Here is a 7,319-nt window from a genome sequence, read left to right as displayed (position 1 = left end):
GTTGCTGATGGGCTGTGGTAGAAGCCTAGCATGTGAATGTTCTGGAGACGCTGTCCTCTCTCTGAACACCAAAATACCTGTCACTTCAGGGGGTTGACATCCTGTTCTTCTCAAGCCATTGACTGCATTTATGTTGCAAGACAGAGAATATGGCACAAGCAATAGTTCTTAGTAATTTGATTCTTATACATACAATGCTTAAGGGTCTAATTGAAATATAATAACACGCACCCATGTTGTACCAGTGAATTTTGCCACACACATACACCTGCACAGTCACTACACTGTGAAGACAAAAACATTTCCCCTACCTGGAAAATTTCCTTACCAGTCTGCAGTCAATTCGCTCACTGGAGTCAGTTGCTGTTCTGCTTTGTAACAATGTAGTTTAGTCTTGCCTGATCTAATATGGACTCTTTTTTTTTTTTTTTTTTTTTTTGGTCTGGTTTCTTACATGTGGTGTAACGTTTGGGAGATTCGTCCATGCTGTGTTAGTAGTTCATTCCTTTTCATTGTTGAGTAGAATTCCACATGAAACCTATTCACTTGATGTTCCTTCAGGTGTTTTCTAATCTGGGGCTATTATGAACAAAGCTGCTATGAACATTCTTGTACACATCTTTTCAGGGACCTGTCTCTCTTGAAGAAACACACAAGAGTGGAATTGCTGGGCTATAGGTTAGATGTATGTTTAACTTTGGTGTGTGTGTGTGCGCGTGCAAATTTCCAACATTTCCAAGTGGTTGTGTTATTTACGCTCCAGCCAGTAGTGTACAAGCATTCCATTTGCTCAATCTCCATACTACCAACTTGTGAAATGGCCTGGTTTCGATTTCTTTCTTTTGCCCTGCTAGTGGTTGAGTAGTATCATCTCAGCCTCTTCATGAAAACTAATAATTCTGAGCATCTTTTCTTACCCTTATAGACATATTCACATTCTTCTGTGAAGTGCTCAATTTTTATTGGGTTGTTTTTTTATTTGTTATTTTTTGACCTTCTTGTTTTTATTTTAATTCTAGTAAACATACACTGTTATATTCGTTTTAGGTGTACAACATAGTGATTCATCATTTCTATATATTACTCAGTGCTCAGTGTGTCTCCTTTGTTAATATTGACTTATAGTAGTTCTTTATATATTCCAGTTACATATGTCAGATATAATGTGTCACAAACATATTTTTTAGTCTGGGTCTCACCTATCATTTTCTTTTTTTTTTTTTTTAATGTTTATTTATTTTAGACAGAGAGAGAGAGAGAGAGAAGGAGGCAAAGAGAGAGAGAGAGAGGGAGACAGAAAACAAAGCAGGCTTCAAGCTCTGAGCTATCAGCACTAAGCCAGAGGCAGGGCTCCAACCCATCAACCCTAAGAGCATGACCGGAAGTCAGAGGCTTAACTGACTGAGCCACCCAGGCACCACACACACACACAAACACACCCTATCATTTTCTTAATGGCACCTTTAAAAAATATATTTTAATAAATTATAATTTATTTTCTTTAGTAATTATAATCATGAAATCTTTGCTCCCCTAAGGTTGCACAGATGCTCTGTCATCTTTAATATTTTTCTTCCACGTTCGAGCCCATTTACTTGGTGTCAGGTGCACCAGGCCTGCATCACCAGCCTGGGTTTCTCTCCCTGCGCCGATACTCCCGAGCCCGTGAAGCCCGTGCCACCCGCTGCAGCATGCCGGTGTCCTGATCCAGGAGCTTCTCCCGGTTCACCGGGTCCACCACGTCCTCCGCCATCAGCTTCATCTTGCGCTCCAGGATGACCACGACCGCAGAAGGCCAGAGCAACGGCGTGAGGCACGGCACCTCCCAAGCTGTCGCGGGTCACGGCACACACGTGGCGCGGGCTGAGCTGGATGAGCCTCACGCGATCCATGAGCGCGGCGAACGGCGTGGGGCGCATGCGCCATGAGGTCTGACATGCGCCGTGACGTCTCCGCCGTAGGGACAGTGGCGGTGCTCGCCGGCTTCCGAGCTTGGCGGTCTTGGCTTGGGGGGTCAGCGACGGGATCCGGAAGCTGGGCAGTGCTTTGTCTTTGTCCTGCGGGACCTGCAGTGGCCCGGCTCAGGCGTCTTCTGGGCCTGTTCCCCAGGCGGCCTTGGGCATGAAAGGTTGAGCACCAGCTCAGTGTGCACGATGGCCGCGTCCTCTTCCCGGAAGCCGTGCGCTTGCCCCTGCGCCGTGGCCGCCGCGGCTGTTTCTGCACCTCACGCCCAGCCCCCGGCTGCTCCTGGATCATCATCTTCGCCGTGGTCTCCTTCTGGTGCGAAGTGTACGCCAGGATTGCCTCACGCTCACGCAGGTAGCCATCTGGGGGTGACGAGCGGTCGTGGCGGGGCCGCGCACACAGGTGGCAGCCCTCCACATCTTGAGGGCTTGCTGGAATGTTCTGGGTCCTGCAGCCTGTGGCTTTTTTCTCACTGTAGGGGCAGGCAGCCCCCACCCTGCAGATCTTGCCATAATGCCTCCCTCACAAACGACTCCTTGTCCCTTCGCTGCTTCTTCAACTGTATCTATGCCTTGTTTTCTTTCAGAAACTTCGTGGCTTTATGTTTATGTGTGTGATCCACCCCAAATTAATCTTTGTGTTTTAGCGTAAAGTAGGAGGCACGGTTCATGTTTTTCTATATTTAGTTATTCCATTTGTTGAAAAGACCTTTCTTTAATGAATTGCTTTGGTGTCTTTGTTGAAAATTATTTTGGAATCTCTGTGTGTCTATTGCTGGACTTTATTTTTACACCAGTACCACTCTTAAATTATCTTAAATACTGTAGATTAATGTTGAGATCAGAGTTCTTTTTCAAGATTGATTTGGTTTGGCTAATCTTCGACCTTGTCATCTCCATATAAATTTTACAGTGAGATTACCAGTACCTACAAAGAAGCTACTGGGTGTTAAGTTTGGGATTGTGTTGAGCCTATAGATTTGGGGAAAACAGGCATATTAAAAATATTGTCTTTCAATCCAGGAATGTGTTATATATGTCCGTTTATTCAGAGCTTAAAAAAAACTTTCTTTCTGCAATTCATTGTAGTTTTTAGCATATAAGTCTTACACTTGCTTTGTTAAATTTATTCCTGAGTTAAATTCTTTGCATTCTTATGAGCAAAACTATTTTTAAATTTTGTTTTGTTTATACCTATTACGTAGAGGTGCAATAGACTTTTGTATATTGACCTCATATCATGACCTCATATCAATATCAAGCTTGCTACATTCACTCATTGTAGTGGCTGGTTCGTAGACTCCTTGTGTGCATACATCATCAGGTCATCTGTGGATAATCACAGCTTTACCTCTGTTTTCTGATTTTAAGGTCTGTCATTTATTCCCTTGCCTTACTGTACTAAGATCTCCAGTACAATTTGAAGAGAAGTATACTTCAGTATACTTGCTCTGTTCCTGGAATTTGGAGGAAAGGATTCGGAAAGGTAGCAAAATATGCCACTTGACTTTCATTATTCAATTCAGTTCAACCTTTCATTATTATTCAAGGCCCCTCATTGTCTTGAAGCCTACAAAGTTTGGTGTTAGTATAGTTATATCAGCTTTCTTTTGCATTATTTGCATGGACTATTTAAAAAAAGTTTCTTGTAAGTTCTTGTTTTCTTGCCTTTGTCAAAAGGTATCATTTGGTTTCCAAATATTTGGAGATACATTGGTTGTCCTAATGGTACTGATTTCTAACTTATTTCTGGTGTAGTCAGAGACTATGCTGTATATGAGTTCAGTCCATTGGAATTACTGGGACTTGTTTTATAGTCCAGCATAGGGTCTGTCTTACTGATAGACTTGCAGAGGCTTTTGGTCTTGTGTAGGCTCTTGGGTTTAGGCTTTGCTAGAGTAGGTCTCTTTCTTGTTTTTCATGGTAGGGTAGGGAAAACTCCTGAGATATGATCTTTACTCCTAAATCATAGCCCTCTGGTGTCCAGTGAAAGCAAGATGTGTTTTCCATGCCTCCACTAGAGCTGGACCCAAACCCAAACTCCATCTGCTCAGTCTGGGGCATTGCTGAAATCTCTATGCAGCCATCTCAGCCTTTCAGAGTAAATTCTTTGATTCACCTCACACATGTGCAGTTCAGGTACAGCCAAGGATTGGGGCTCCTCTTACTATAATTTTTCTGTTCCAGGATTTCTCCTCCCCCCCCCCCCCCCCCCCACAATTTCAATCTCCTGTCTCCTCAGGCCCATACAGCTGAATCTTTCTACTTGAGCTCTGTTAAAGGTTATGCCGACTTAGAAGTGTCTTCAGGGGAAAGGCTGAATAAATGTGCATTTCACAGATGTGGGTCCCTTGTTTGATTGCATGCTCTCCATCGTCAGCTTGCTTTCTTTGCTCATCAGTGCCTTCAGGTATTGTCTTCAGTATTTTATACAGCATTTATAATTGTTGTTTATAGGAGGATAGTCAAATATGTTTTTATTGGAAGTCTGAACCTGTGCTTCAATTTAAAACACAGATGGAGTGTAGATACCACATTTGGAATCTTGATCTAGACCGTCTGGATTTGCATTCTGGCCGTGTCACATTTAGCTATGGCCTCTTGCAGTCTTGTGTATTCTAACATTCTCACCTATAAAATGGAGGTGATAATAGTTCTAAGTCACAAGGTTGTTGTGAGAATAAAACAAGTTAATTCATTTAAAGCTCTTAAAATAGTATCTGACTCTGACGTTTGACAAATATTAGCCAAATCTCTTTGGAGGCCCCCTGTTTTTATTTTGTGAATAAAGAGAAACACTTTATCTTTAGCTGTTTCTCTTTGACTTAATTCCAGAATGTGATTCCAGTTAATTAGGGTCATATTAAATTATATAACTCTGCTGGTTCTTATTCCAGTGTATTGTACTTGAGGTAAATGATATTGTGCATATACTTTGCATGCCAACAGAGCTCTTGTTAATTTTTTTTTTATTATTATTTTAGAGAGAGAGAGAGAGAGAGAGCATGCACATGTGAGTGAGGGAGAGGCACAGGGTAGGTAGAGAGAATCTCAAGCAGGCTCCAGGCTCAGCCTGGAGCCTGACACGGGGCTCACTTCCACGACCCTGGGATCGTGACCTGAGCCGAAATCAATAGTCGGATGCTCAACTAACTGAACCACCCAGGCGCCCCAGCAGAGCTCTTATTAATGATGTAGGTCGTTCAGTAATTTCTTTTATCAAGCTTTTCCCCCTGAAAACTTAAGATTTGCTTCTCAATTGAAGGTATATTTAATGTGCTTTTCTCTTCAAAATGCATATTAAAAAATCTTCAAAGCTGAGTTTATAAACATGATGCCAGAAGTAAAGGAATGGTCATATTTTTGCTGCTTCGTTCACTTTTTAAAATAGAATCAAGGTAATATTTTTGAACTCCATTATCTCACTGCCAAATTGGGACTTTCTATTTTTATCTCCAAACAAGCACTTTTTTCTTTTGGACTGATCTTAAGTAGCAGTGAGTCTCCGCACTTGTAAAAGCAAATTCCAAATCCAGGCAGGACAACAAAATATACTAATGTGGTAGCACGTGAGGGGTAGCATAAAATGCCGCTCCAAAATGTGATCGTACGAGTTCAGGACTTGCCGCCCCAAAATAGGCTGCTTTGGTATATTGATTATTTTGAACTGTAGGCAACTGAAAAATAGCAAATGCAGAGAGAAGCTTATCTGCCTAAAGACAGATGCTCCACAAGGAACTCAATTGCCATAGGTCCTCCTTGGGGAGTTTCATCAACCAGAAAAGATCAACTCCTGTAACAGGAGAGGAAACTAGAAGTCAATACCACACCCAGACAAACCATGTCCCAAACTGTCATACCTCCCATCTCTTCTTCTGAGGGCCCATGCATCTTTCCTAAAAATCATTTACTCTCCCCTGAGAGTATGTGCTTTGACTATAACAGAATTAGGTTAGAACTCAGTAGCATTAGGATAACCAACATATTAACACCTTTCTACAAAGCCCATGGGTCAAAGAAGAAACCACAAGGAAAAATTTAAAAATATTCTATGCACACAATGCAGAAGGAAGCTGATAGAGCTATATGTTCCCAACAGTTTGAGCTACGCGAAGATGTGCTTGAGCTTTTCCTTAAGCCACACCGACTTGAAGATGTCAGTGATTAACTTGCTGTAATTCTAAATATTTGGAAATGAAAGACCTTCATAAAATATCCTTAGAGGAAGCTAAGTATCTGCAAAATTTGGAAATAATTTGCCACCACCTCGCCCGTTGCAATGGCTGTCATTGTTTCTTTCTCTACACCATGAAGAGCTTATTTCTGCACCCCTTGACTCTGGGCTAGAATTGTCTCTTGCCCTGACCAATAAAAATACAGCAGAACTCATGTGCCAGTTCCAAGTTAGCTCTCGAAAGGCGTTGTGTACTTTCACAGCTCTGACCAGCTGCCACGTGAGCAAGTTTGGGCCGGTTTGGAGGATGCGAGCACACGGTGTGCAGATGAGCCTTTCCACGAGGCCTACCTTGACCTGTCAGCTCCAGCTGTGCCAGCAGCTGACCAAAAATACAGGAGCAGGTCCAGCTGAGACCGGCCCAGCATGGCCCGGATCACCAGAACCACCCAATCGTGCACACACTCGTGAACTCACTAAATGATGGTTCCTTTCACTTCACTAATTTTGGTGGTGGTTTGTTACATAGAAATAACTGCCTGATACAAAAATTGGTGCCAAGAAGGGCAGTGCTGCCATAATAAAAATTTTAAAAATGAAGCGTTGGCTTCATAGACTCAAAGTAAACCCCTGTTTTTCTGATCATCTTATACCTCTCAGTACTTAGAATAATCCAGGCCCCCCAGAAATGGAGGAAATACCTAGCTGACTCTCTGTTCCTCCTTCCCCTCAACAAAATCTTCTTCTAGAACTTAACGTGATTGCAGATAACTATACTTCCCAGGAATCAGCAGCTGGGAGCATAAATAAGGAAGAAAAGGCCTTGTGGAGTCACAAAATTTAAAACCCTGTGTAGCGATGGGGTTTAATTAGATTGTTTTCCCAGCATGTAATAAAAAGGTGCAGGGTGGCTGGATCAAACCTGGATGGAATGCCGTAGTGGAAGGAGGGAGAGATTGCACAGCCAGAAAGCAACAGTACTGCACTGACTGTCGAGAGTATTGAGGTCACTAGGAAATGAGAGATCCACATGGAACATGTGCACACTTGTGCACATGCGCACACACCCTAGGAAGGACAAGCCACAGACTCGGGCATTTTTCATATCCCAGCTGCTCTCTCTGTCTTGTCTGTCCTGGCCTTTTCTGTCTGGAGTGGCGAGGTGCACATATGGGGAGTAA

General features: G+C 42.8%; 1 pseudogene; it reads right to left on the bottom strand.

Annotated features, from left to right (window-relative positions):
• Positions 1-1,601: 1,601 nt before the first annotated feature.
• Positions 1,602-6,566, bottom strand: LOC125147561 (nitric oxide synthase-interacting protein-like; annotated as a pseudogene).
• Between the last annotated feature and the right edge of the window lie 753 nt (positions 6,567-7,319).

This window comes from Prionailurus viverrinus, chromosome D2 (genome assembly GCF_022837055.1).
Source record: "Prionailurus viverrinus isolate Anna chromosome D2, UM_Priviv_1.0, whole genome shotgun sequence".
In the NCBI taxonomy this organism is placed as follows: Eukaryota; Metazoa; Chordata; class Mammalia; order Carnivora; family Felidae; genus Prionailurus; species Prionailurus viverrinus.
This window is presented reverse-complemented; position numbering and strand designations above follow the sequence as displayed.